The sequence below is a fragment of the Ceratotherium simum genome, chromosome 23 (assembly GCF_057802395.1).
Source record: "Ceratotherium simum simum isolate JZ-2026a chromosome 23, ASM5780239v1, whole genome shotgun sequence".
In the NCBI taxonomy this organism is placed as follows: domain Eukaryota; kingdom Metazoa; phylum Chordata; class Mammalia; order Perissodactyla; family Rhinocerotidae; genus Ceratotherium; species Ceratotherium simum.
The window spans coordinates 8,377,198-8,390,333 of NC_141922.1; positions in this window are offsets into that span (position 1 = coordinate 8,377,198).

The window sequence follows — 13,136 nt, forward strand, 5'->3', positions numbered from 1 at the left end:
GACTCAAAATCATGTCGTAGAAAAACAGAAGAGGAAATGGAAATTGGAGGACCTGGGGAAGATTGGGCTGTGGAGCATACGGAGCTGTGATACGGTGTGGTTGTTTTTTTTGTGTGTGTGTGAGGAAGATCAGCCCTGAGCTAACATCCATTGCAATCCTCCTCTTTGTGCTGAGGAAGACGGGCCCTGGGCTAACATCTGTGCCCATCTTCTTCCACTTTATATGGGATGCTGTCACGGCATGGCCTGACAAGCAGTGCCTTGGTGTGTGCCCGGGATCCGAACCTGGGCTGCCAACAGTGGAGCGCATGCACTTAAATGTTACTCCACGGGGCCGGCCCGATATTGTGGTTTATAATAAGAAATATATATTTGGTCTTAGTCCGCTTTTCTGGCACAGAGCTCCTAAAACCCTTGGAATTTCCTATGATAAAACAACAAAGTATCTTTTTTTATGTTAATGATATGGCTTTTGGAAAGCCCTTGGGTAACCTAAGGATGGACTGGACTTGTCAGGGGAGCCAATCCTATGACCGGAGAGTTGGAACTTTCAGTCCGCCTCCACAAACCCCAACCTCTCCGGAGGGGAGAGGGGCTGGAGGTTTAATCAATTACCAATGGCCAATGATTTAACCAATTATGCCTATGTAATGAGGCCTCCATAAAAACCCAAAAGGACGAATTTCAGAGAACATCGGTTTGGTGAACATACGAAGGTGCTGGGAGAGGAACATGTCTGGAGAGGGCATAGAAGCTCCTTTCCCCCTGCCTTGCCCTAGGCATTTCTTCTGTCTGGCTGTTCCTGAGTTGTATTCTTTTATAATAAACCAGTAAACTAGTAAGTAAAATGCTTTTCTGAGTTCTGTGAGCTGTTCTAGCAAATTAATTGAACTGGAGGAGGGGGGTCTTGGAAACCTCTGATTTACAGCCAATTGGTCAGAAGCACATGTAACAATCTGGGCTTACAACTTGCTTCTGAAGGAGGGGTGAGGGAGCAGTCTTGTAGGACTGAAGATTTAGCCTGTGGAATCCGATGCTATCTCTGAGTAGAGAGCGTCAGAATTAAGTTGAATTGTAGGACACCCAGCTGGTGTCTCAAGAATTGCTTGTAGGTGTGGGGAACACCACCCCCACAGCACACACATAGGAATTAGTACCAGAACCTATTCAGATTTGACTATATGGTTGATTGTATTACAGTTCCCAAATATTGGTTACCCTCTCCATGGAAGAATCAGACCCTCTCATCCTCTTTGATAATCGGCTGAATCATGTGACTTGCTTTGACCACTGAAACTTGAGAGAAAGTGGTGATTGCCACAACTGAGCTTTAAGACCACACATAGTTCCTCCATCACACTATTTTCTTGGCTCCAAAACCAAGATGAAAGATGCTTCTTCAGCCCATGCCCTGAAATGAAGAAGATCAAAGAGCCGAGATTTAGCTCACTCAGAGCTGATAGGTATATGAGCAAGAAAAAAATGTTTGTTGTTGTAAACCTCTGAAATCTAGGAGTCATTCGTTACTGCAGCATAAGTTAACCAGGTTAAGACATTTTCTTTATAATCTTACAGGATAGAGTTAATGCCAGTGGGTGGAAGACTAAATATTTCTTTCAATATAAAAAGGAATTTTCTGTCAATAAAAGCTGTCTGAAAATAGAGATGACTGCTTGGGTCAGTAGTGAATTCCTTAACATTGGAAGTATTCAAACAAAATTGAATAATTACTTGTTTTCAATATTATACTGGGTTGTAACAAACAAAGAGTCTTCTGAAGGTCAATAGTTCTTGGTATTTGGGGAGAAATGAGTTCTGGAATCAAACAGATGTCTTTATTTCAGACTTAACCAGAAAGTTTAACACACTGATGCTTGCTATGCCTCTACAAAAAGATGTAGCATATACAGTGTTTTCCAAACTTATTTGACCAGAGAACCCTCCTCACTCCTACCCTTCACCACTCCCAAAAGAACATCTTATGGGACAAGTGTTTTTTGAAACACATTTTAGGAAATGCTGGGTTGACAGTTCCGTGGTTGTCATTAATTTGGACGAGAGAGAATTTGAGGCTTGTTACAACACTAAGCGTTCCATAAATTTGTCATGAGTCCTCAAGGAGAATACCGAAGATTTGCTTGTAGCATAAGGGTGCTGGTTAAAATGAAGAGCTTTGTGTTCAGATTGAGTTGATCTGAATCTGATTCCACTGCTTATTGGTGATGTGGCCTTGAGAAGGTTCTAACCCTTCTTTCTTAGGACTTATGTTCTGAGAATTTATGTGTTATCCACTCTGGAAAGCTCACAGTTATGTCTTTAAACATTGCCTTTCTCCCAGTCTCTCTATATTCTACTTCTACAAATGCTACCAGCTAAATGGTGGATTTTCTCATTCTATGCAGAAGGTCTCCTTAGGCTTCCTTCATATATTTTATCTTTGGATTCCCTGTACTGCATTCTTCATATTGTTCTTCCAGTTAACTAATCATCTCTTCAGCTGTGTCTAATCTGATATATAACTCATCCATTGAATTTTGAATTTTAAGAACTGAACTTTTAATGTCTAATCATTCAATTTATCTTTCAAAGCAACTGGCCTTTTCTGATAATATCTTACTGTTCTCTTGTGGTTTATATTCTTCTATTCATTTGTTTAATGCTTTTAAAAATTCTTGTTCTGTAGTCCCTTTTGGACTGTTTCTTTGTCTCAAATGCTTAGGAGTTGGTCCCATTGATGACTGTGATTATTAAAACTCTCTGTGGCAAGTCACTTCCTCATGTATTTTGTACATTTTCATTGTTAATTCATCTTTGGTGAGGGCTAATTTTCTCTCTGAGGGAAAGCTCATGTGCTTTGGGCATGAATCTGTACTTCTGATCACTTTGTTTTGGCTCATGTCAAGGGCTCCAAGTTTACCACAAACCAGGGATCACTTTTTATATTAACCTGTGATATTGAGATTTCTGAACTCTCAGTATCATGTAGTTCATTTTCCAAACCCCTCTGTCATGAAGGTTTAACGTTTTTATATTTTATCAGAGACTTTTTACCTTCATAGAGCCCTGGGTGGAGAAAAGCTTCTCTGTAAATTTCCAGGGTTGGTGATTGGAATTTTTCTAACTCTATTTTCACTAAGAATTAATTTTTTGATGGTTATAGCTTTATGCAGTCTCGGTTCCAACTTTCCACCTATCACAGACTCCAGGCCTTATCTCCTGTGCCTGTATGATGTTGGAACCCAAGCCCATAAACATTTAGGCAATTTTCCAGGTGTAGTACTATCCCTTACCCACCAGGGCTGCCGCAGTGTAAGATTTTATACTTATCACTCTGGCTTTCAATTTTCTCTTTGTTTCTGGCACTTGGTGATTTTCTTTACTTCAAAACTAAGCTATGTGCACATGTTTTTGCTTTTTAAATTATTATACTTTATCCATCCTTTCTATTTGTATGTAGTATATATGTACCAGGAAGGGTTTTGGATCACAGACTGCCAAGTAGCAAGTGTTAGAATAATGTATACACACACATCTCGACCTCATCTTCTATAAAACTGATATAACAGCTTCTTCCTCATTGGTCAGCGTGCAGATAAACACATCATGAATCTAATGCACCCAACATTGTGTCAGCCATCTAGTAAGTGCTCAATAATTATTGGGCATTGCTACTGTTATTATTCGAACAAGGCATTTTTTGGAAGATAGTTATAAATATATTGGAGGATTCTAGAAAAGGACAATGATGGGTCTGAAACTTCAGCTAACATTTTTGGACGGTTTACGTGATGACGTACTGGGCTCCTGGGAAAAGTCATTAATGGAGCTTGAAATTGCCCATCTGCCCTAGACAAGTGGGTCCAGAGTTTCAAATCAGAAGGAGACAGCACAAAGTCCACTTCATGACCTCTCAGGGATGCCCTACAGGGCTTAGAGCTCTCCTAAAGCAAATGACTAAAGTATTTGGCCTTTAGCTCACGGTCTCACTCATTGTGTGAGGAGAGGGGCACTTTAGAGTCCAGCATTGTGCTGGGTCCTCCCACCCACTCCACAGGGACTTGACAGAATACCTGTGATAGAAGGACGCACATGCTAATAGTGGTTGTAGTAATAACAATAGCTAACGTTTTTTGAGTCCTTTCCGTGGGCCAGGCTGTGTTCTAAGCCCTTTTCATACATTATCTCATTCACTCCTTACAAGCAACTTGAGTTAGGCGCCATTATTAGGATGCCTGTTTAAAGTGGAGGAAGCTAATTATAGTGTTGCAGTACTGAGGAAGGGCGATAAACGAAAGAGTCGTTTCACTCTGCTTAGAAGCTCAGTAATGGCTGCAATATCGGTGGTGTGTGATAAAGAGTAATGGGAACAAGGGGTGTCAATAGGGCAATGATTAACCCCACAGGTGTATTAGTGTTAGCCCAGGCAGCACAGCAGAGGAAAAGAAAAGGTGAATTAACTTAAACTGAGCGCTTGCTATGAATAAGACATTTTGCATATACACTGTCTGCCTCTAATGCATTTTCTGATTTAATCCCCTTAACAATTCTATGAGGTAGAGCTTGCTATACCCTCTTAAAGGTGGATGTATTATGGCTCAGACAGGTAACTTGCCCCTGATTACCAACTAAAGGGGTGCACATGGGTATCTTGACTCAGTCTGCAAAATCTGTCCTCGCCCCAAACGCCCCACCTCTGAACCTTGAAGGAGTGGGGCGTGGACTGGCATCTGAAGCTGCAGAGAGGAACTTAAATGCCCAAGAGGAGAAAGTGAGATACACCAGTTGTCCACAAGAAAAAGGGAGATGAGAGATTTGGGGTTTAGGATCTTTGTTAGTAATAATCAAATTGTTTTCCATCATTGGCTCTGGAGTCATATAAGTGAGTGGGCTTTCCTTTCTACGAAAATGAAATCTGAACCCTCACCCGGAGGGTGTTTCCCAGAATCCCCTTCGCTATGTGGTTCTGGTTGTCGTGGTCATATATGGCAATGAACGGGCACACAGAAGGCTAGCAGGTGCTACTTGTCCGTGCCCTCCTCTGCAACCAGCCCCTCTTCCCAGCTGCTGACCACAACTCAGGCACGTGGCTGTGATTCCACAGAGGCAGCCATTATACAAATTCAACTGCTCCCTAGATCAACAGCTCCCAGATACCTCTTCTGAGCTCCCTCTTCATGGCTCCACTTTGGGGGCATGACGTGCTTGGAATTTCGGGTTTCCCCACAAGCTCTGGCGTGTCCACCTTGCCTGTGCTTCAGCAACTCTTTCTCTGATCCTTCAACTCCCTCCTTCCAGACATCCACTTCCCAGCACGTCCTGTATGTGTGTAAGGTCTAACTCCTATAATAAATCCTTATTTCCATGACACATGCAGTGGCTCCACTTCCCTGACTGAAGCCTAGAAGGCTCACCTGGCTCATAAAGCCCCCAACAATCAGGGCTAAGCCTGCTTCTCCAGGCTCACGCTGAGCCATTTCCCCATGCCCCCTCTACTCCACTCTCCCTGGAACATGCCATATTCTTTGCAGGCTTAAAGTCTTTCATGTTGATGTTGTCTTATTTTGAACACTGCTCAGGCTTATTCCATTGAGAGCAAGAAGTTGACAGGATGAAGGCAAGAGTTTGGCAAGAGAAGGATGCTTGTTCTTATCCCTCAGACCTCAGTTTAATGTCTATCCTCCAAGCCCTTGCTTAAACCTCTCATCTAAGAAAGTTTCTTCTATTTCCCATCACAAGCTTCTACTTCTCACTTAAGTCCATCTATGCATTATTCTATTTATGTTTGTGCTTTTACATTGTTTCCATACACCAGAATGTGAGATCTATGTAGACATGTACTAGTCACCCTTGTATGAGTGACTAGCATGGTGTCTGACACAGAGTAGGGCTCTCAAAAAAGTTTATTGAGCATATGAATAAATCATCTGATCTGGGCCACCGAACTGGCTTCTAGTGTCACATCATGTTATTGTGGTCTTTGTCTTGATGATGGTGGTGATACCATTGGTGGGACACATGGGTAGAATTGTGTCAGAATGTTCTTCAATTTTCTACCTTGCAGTTTTCATGGGCTGAGCTCTCAAAACAGAAAAAAAAAATGTTTTAACTGAGAAAAGTAAAAGATTTAGGAGGAAAATGCTGCATTGTTCTGAATGACAAAGGCAAGATGAATTTGAAGGACTTGGTAATGTCTGGCAGAGAAGAAAGGATCCAGGGAGCCTGGGTGTAATGGGAGGAAATAGGAGAGGGAAAGAACTCCCAGGGATCTTTTGGAGAAGGGAATTTGGGAAAGACAAATGCCTAACAGGGGATATATATATTTTCTTAATTTTGCTGAGGGTTGTACTTTGTAAATTATCTCCATTCCATAATTGTCAGTTAATCCACATTGCTCACTAATGCTTTGGTACAAGTGGATTCTTTAGGGGGAATTGAACAGCTGTTGAAGTCTGCAGCCAGGTGGGTAATGAGATAAACTCAGAGACAGTTTATGTGGGCAGCAGACTTGAAGGATGGGCTTCTAACTGACATATGGTTTACACTCCATAATGCTATGTACTGGGGAGAAGTTGGGAGAAATCTCACACTGAGACCCACTGAGATTTCTACTCTAACAATATATCAAAGAAAGGAAATTAATAAAAGTTACCCAATGCTTTCTCAGTCAAAGTATCCTAGAAGTATCCTAGATACTTTGAATCTCTGAACCAGAAGAAGCCTGAGGGGTGGGAGTCATCAGATCCCAATGGCAGGAGTAAGAACTAAAGATTCGTTTTTCTTTACATTGTTATTAGTGCCCACAATTTCTTGATGGTCCTCCACAGACTGATGTTTCAGGGAGAATACAAATGCAAACTTTGAAAATAGTGTGTATTCTTAGAAGCCAGCCACCATGTAAAAAGTCTTAGTTTCAATTCCTGATTGATGAGAGACCATCTAGAGAGAGAGAGATACCTGGTAGAGATGAAGCAAGGCTCCCAGCTAATAGCCAGAACCAAGGCCCCTGATGTGTGAGTGAGGCCTTCTTGGATGCTCCAACCCCAGTCAAGCTGCCTGAACCGACACCATGTAGAACAGAGATGAACCATCCCTGCTGAGTTCGGTCTGAACTCCCAACGCACAGAAGCATGGGCAAAAACACGGTTGATGTTTTAAGCTCCTAAAACAAAAAAAATTACACAATAATACAACAAATGTCATAAGATCACACATGCTTTTTCCCTAAGCATCTTTTATTGTTCTGTGTTCCTCCATATCAACGCGTTTTGCTTTCGTTTGCCTCTTGCCCTTTGAGAGGAGGGCTCTGAAAAGTTTCCTGGAAATTGAGTGCTCTGTTCAGTTAGGGCCCAGTTAATCAAGAGTTTATAGGTTCCTCCTGATAATGAGGAAATTGAAATAACAAAAGACCAACTCTAGAGAGTTGACCTAGATTATGGAACCTGCTGCTGACCAGGGTCTGTCTCCTATTTCCTCCAGAGGATAATTAGCACTGAAAGTTGTGAAGTGCCCTTCACACAAGGATGCCAGGCTAGAACATTCCTCAGGACACTACAGAGGAGGTGGTCTCCAAGGAAGTCCAATTAAAAATGTGTTGGGTTGTAAAAGCAGGCAAGATTTAGTCATTAAGATGCCTGTCAGCGTCTATGACTTGGTCTTCCTAATGAATTCTTCATCAGGAAGATTGCTCACAGCATCAAGGACTTAGGGTTACAGGTGACTTTCAGGTGCAAATACCTTCAGATGAATGTCTCATGGTGAGCACATTTGGGACAGCAATTCTAAGCCTGAAGGAAGTATACGCAGATGGCACTAGTATAATAAGAGGGAAATTCAATGACCAAGTGCTTTAAGTGCTTTAACACAAAGTGCTTTAACACAAAGAAGCCTATTTTTCATAGAATTAAAAAGCATGTTTGCCCTGGAAGGAATTTTTGACCCTATTGATTCAGGGATGCCCAGGCCATCTCTGGTGTGGTTCCTTGGAGCACAGCGTTGAGAAAGGTTCTGAGGTACCATCTGGAAAAGAGTGCTTTGGTTGAATGACAATGCCTGCCTTCTCAACAAGAGGGCAAATGTAGGAATCTCTCCTCTGCACCTATCACATTTTATCTTGTACCAACTCTTTACAAATGGGCAAAGTGAAGCCCAGTTTGCAGAAGGGACTTGCTGAATGTCATGTGGGGAATTAGTAGGGTGGCCAGGTCTTGCCTAAATGATCCTCCTTGATTTGTTTTTACTATTTTTCCCATTCACATTTGGCATGGGGTTCAGATTCGTGACCCTACGCTTGCTTGTTACACTGAGATTGATTTCTTTGGCTTTGATTTATGGCACATTTTAAGTATTTTGGCTCAGAATCTCTCCTCCAGTCCTGGGACTTAGGGAAGATAGTTTACCCTACCTCCAACCTTGGTTACCATCTTGCTCAGACTGAGCCCCACCCACATTTTTGAAAAAGGAATTTGGACCCATATCTATTTGAGGCTGTTTCATCTACAACCTTAGATTGAATAGTTTTGGAAGCATCCTTTATAATCTCCAGATGAGTACAAGTACATATTGTTGGATTCTTCTCTCTAGATGTATTTGATATGTCACCCACAGGATACAGAAAGGCTCAAAGGCTCAAAAATATTGTAGGTTGTACTGCTTCCATTCAACTGCGCTGTTTCTCCTCCATTGAGAGACGGGCTCAGCTGTTAGCTGTCCCCATGTGAAGGGACCAGACACAGAGTGCGAGGACATTAAACTGGTATCTGATTTCTCAGGGACTCCAGGCAGTGTTTGGAGAAGGAAATGCTCTTGCCACTTTTCTAGTCAGAGCTCTAAACAACCAAGCTGATCCAACTGATATTCTACCTCTGGGCTGTTGACTCACTCTCCACCTTTGGGAACCTGCTTCTCATTGTGGATGGAAATACTTTAGCTGAGAAGAGGATACCCTCAAGCTGCTGACCTGACAACATTTCTTAGGAAAACATCAGCTCTGCTTTCTCTCAACTCCTTCAGCTTGCCTGCCTGGGATCTTACACTCATTTGAGCTCTTGCAACGTATTGTTTTCCAATTGTAACACAAAAAGACACACTTACACACACACGCATATACATTTGGTGTGTTTGGATGTGTATGGGTGTTGCTATATAGAGGGTATTCAAGCTAGAATCTTTGTAGAACAAAGCATCCCCAGTCAGTCTCTACTTCATTACTGTGTTTGATTTATTTGGGGCATTTGCCACTGGCTTTTGTGGGCATTATGACAGGGGCCATTAGGACATTGCCTGCAGATAGTGAGTGGACAAAGCCTGTCAGCTGGTATCAACCAGATGAAGGCATCAGAGCTACCTGAGATGGGGATGGGGAAAGACGAGCTTCCTTCCTTCGTTGCCACATAGCTGAGGGGCCTCATTAGCTGAAACACCTGGACTGAAGCAAAACAGCTCAGTTAACAGAAAAGAAACCGAGGCTCAGGTGTTTTGTGACTTGCCCCAAGTCACACACTTGCAATAAAGCCAGGATCGGGTCCAGGTTGTTTGAATCCCATCTGAGTGCTCATCCCACGTGTCCACCATTTTGACCTCCTCTCAGGACTGAAGTGTAATTAGCATGGACTAAGGTTCACCTACAGTTAATCATTTTATAGTTAATGGTTAATAATCGTGATCATATGAATGAAGGTGTAATATGAATGTAGAGTCACTAACTGTATTGGGAATTGAGAGTAGAGTTATGAGCTAAATATTTATGGTGATTAAAATTATCAAAGTAACAATTGGAGGCTGATAGCCAGTAGATCTGCATTTCCAGAGTGTGTCTTACCAAACGCTCTATAGAAAGAGGGTTCTGGGGTCAAATAAGTTTGGGAAATATTTTAAATCGCTCCTGGAAATTTACAACACTCATGAGGCATATTAAAAGGCTCTGAGAAATACTGCAGGAAAGAAACTTGTTTGTGTCTACATTTTCATTTGCCCAGCAAACCATCTTGGGGGATATTGTATGTTAAAACTCAGAGAAAGTGTATGTGAAACAAACTGTAATAGATCGGTAACCAGTTATGAGCCCACACTAGGTATGTATGCAAAAGTAATCTGGGGCTGCCAGGGTCCCCTGCAGGGTCTTGAACTGTGTTTGGTAGATCCCAAAGAGAACATTGCAGAGAGAGGGGTGGTCCGAGAGCAGCCTGGGGTCTTAGCCCCTTTCTTCTGCTTCAGCAAGAGAGGTTCAGCTTTTCTCTACCGTGGACATTGAGATTCTGCATAAGATACTCATCTATTTATTCAGACAATATTTGCTGAACACCTGCCATGTGCCAGCCCTGTTTGAGGCACTTGGGGTAAATCGGTGACCAGAGACAAGTGCGATTCTGACTTCATGGAACTTGATGTAGAAGGAGACAATGGATAATAAACATGATAGGAAATACAGCAACTAGAAGGATGCGCAACTATGACATACAACTATCTACTGGGGCTTTGGGGAGAAAAAGGGGAAAAAAAAAAGGAGGAGGATTGGCAATAGATGTTAGCTCAGGGCTGGTCTTCCTTAGCAAAAAAAAATAAAAAGAGGAGGATTGTCATGGATGTTAGCTCAGGGCTGATCTTCCTCACAAAAACATAAAAAAAAATAATAGGAAAATTATACAGCGTGTTCAAAGATGATAAGCTCCTACGGGAAAAAAAAATGATACCTGAGCCCCAGGTGATACCTGAGCAGAGGATTGGAGGGGATAAGAGAATGAGCCCTGCACACATCTGAGGGAAGAGCACCCAGGCAGAGAAAATAGCCCATGCAAAGGCCCTGAGGCAAAGCGGAGAGGTGAAGAGAGAGTGTCGGAGACGTATCAGAAAGGTCAGAAGGGGCAGTGGTCAGGGATAAGGGCATGTTTGTATTCAGATGGGGGCTTGAGAGCATAGCAAAAGAAAGAGCATGGAGAACAGAGATAGTTTATTTATTGTAATCCATGACGTAGCTGTCAGAATCTAACTGAGAAAACAGAAATTACATATTTCTTTTCCACAGAGGGAATTTAATTTGGGGCATTAATTACACAACTGATGAGCGGACTGGGAAAAACAGGGACCATGATCAGCAACAACAGGAAGCCACTCCCAATCCTAGGCTGGACAGGCAGCAAAATGGAGCACAGGGCCTGGGCTCACCTGGCAAAACTGGAAGCACAGAAGATCCTTTCAGAAAGAGCTAGGACCACAAAGAAGATGCAGCTTCTGCCAGAGGCCGCACTTGAGGCTTCTTCCTTCCTTCTGTGCTCCCATCTCCTGCCGATGGCTTCCACTGGCCAAACTCTGCCTGGACAATATCGCCTGCAGGTAAGCCCTCCTCTGATCAGCGCATAACAGGCTCTTCCAGGGATCTCTTGCCAGAAAACAAACAACCCCACAATTATATGGCTTAAAACACAACCATTTTATTTGCTCATTTTTCTACAATTCAGGCAGAACTCGGCCAGCACAGCTTGTTGCTGCTCCAGCACGGCTCAGCTAAGACAGCTCACGGGGCTGGAGGATTCATTCCTGAGATGCCTCGCTCGCCTGGCTGGCAGATTGGTCCCGGACGTTGGCTGTAAACTCAGCCAACACTGTCTGCCCGGGGGCCTTGATTCTCCTTGTTGCTGGGTTGCTTGATTTTCCTCCCTGAGGCCTCTCCAGGTGGCTAGCTTGGACTTTCTCATAGCGTGGTGGTCTCAGAGTCAACAGACTTTCATGGCGGCTGGATTCCAAGTGGTGAAACAGAAATGCCAGGCCTTTTTAAGGCTTATTCCTAAAATTTGCACCATTATCACATCCACTACATTCTATTGGTCAAATGCAAAGGGAGGAGACCAATCCAGGGGTAGGTATGACTCCCTAGGGAACCACCAAAATCACATGTACCACCTCCAGGGAAGGGCAACAAAGGGATTTGAGGTCTAACAGGTTTCAGATCAGAACAATCTAACCCTTTTGCCACTCAGCATCCCTTCTTACATTTTTATCTGTGTTTAACTATCATATGATAGCATTTCCCCCACCACATTAGGCAGAAGCATAATCTTTAATCAAAAAGAAAACATTCTCATCTTCTCCCTAACAAGGAGAGACACAAAGTTCCACCAGTCACCATATCCCACTCAAGGCCACCAGGTCTGGACACGGCTTCTCCTGATCTGGGGACTTAGAAACTATGTTGTGAAGTTAAGCATCAATCGCTCTCTTCATACAAAATAGTAGGGAAAAGAGAAGGGGAGAAAATAACCATTGCTCATTATCTACCTAAAAAAGATCTGCATAGCTACTTGGGTTCATATTTCTGCAACCGGTCACAAGGATGTGGTTGATATTTCTAATTTCCTTCTTCAACTCCATTCCATGTTCCCTTTGCCTTCAATTAATCTCTTGGCTGTTTTTTTTTTCTGGGAGTGGTGGACCCAAACTTTCATCCCTGAATGTCTGAATCATTAGCAAGCCTTCCTTTATTGGGTTGCTAATGATTTCTACTACTGGATATGGAAGTTCAAAGAGGCATCCCAATGAATCCCTTGGGTACAAGGCATAGTTCTCTCTGCCCCATTTTGTAACAAACACCCAATCAGGATCAACCACCCATCCAGTATAGTGACTCCCTTCTCAGCCTGTTGGTTTAGTGGCAAGAGGAGCCCCAAATAGCCAGTTGGCAGTCTCAACTTCCATTTTAATCAGAACAGTATGTTCCATGGAAGATATCCCTCTCTGGGCATTAAGACCTCTAGACTAGCAGAGCCAGAAGTTGAAGGGACAGGAACCTAGGAGTGGGTCATTCAATATAATAGTGAGAGAGCCCACTCCTAATTCCATCCCTTGCTTCTCAGACCTGTGTTCTGATTATGGGAGAAACAGCACCAGTTATTTGTCATTGGTTCAAAGCATATACCTCACCCCCAGGAGAATTACAGAGATTGATGCCACCACCGATGACTTGAAAGAATGGGGGTGTGGGGGTGTAGTTAATCAGATACCTTAGTAAGATGCTTATGCCAGATGGTGGAACATAAAACTCCCTTCCAAATCATTCATGGTTTAACCAAGAAAACAGAGACCACTTTCCATATTCACAACACTAGGAATTTGATGCAGGGAATTAGTTTCAGAGATGACAGAAG